Below are 359 nucleotides of genomic sequence, written 5' to 3'. Positions count from 1 at the left end.
AGGGAGTCTTCCTTGAACATACCCAGCTGTGCCAGCACTAGTCATTCAAAGGACCACTTTTTTTTTTTCCCAAGAAAATTTCTATTGGTTATTTTATTTACATTCCAAATGGTATTCCTCTTCTCAGATTCCCCTCCACAAACCCCTATCCTGTCCCCCCTCCCCTTTGCCTCTATGAAGGTGCTCCCCCACCCACCCACCCACCCTCACATCACTACGGTAGCATTCCTCTCCACTGGGGCATCCACAAGAGAACAAAGTAGACATATTGAACTTTGTCAAAACAAAGAAAGGAAGGAAGGAAGGAAGGAAGGGAGGGAGGGAGGGAGAGAGGGAGGGGGGAGGGAGGGAGGAAGAGA

The sequence above is a fragment of the Mus pahari genome, chromosome 19 (assembly GCF_900095145.1).
Source record: "Mus pahari chromosome 19, PAHARI_EIJ_v1.1, whole genome shotgun sequence".
NCBI classification, from domain to species: Eukaryota; Metazoa; Chordata; class Mammalia; order Rodentia; family Muridae; genus Mus; species Mus pahari.
This window is presented reverse-complemented; position numbering follows the sequence as displayed.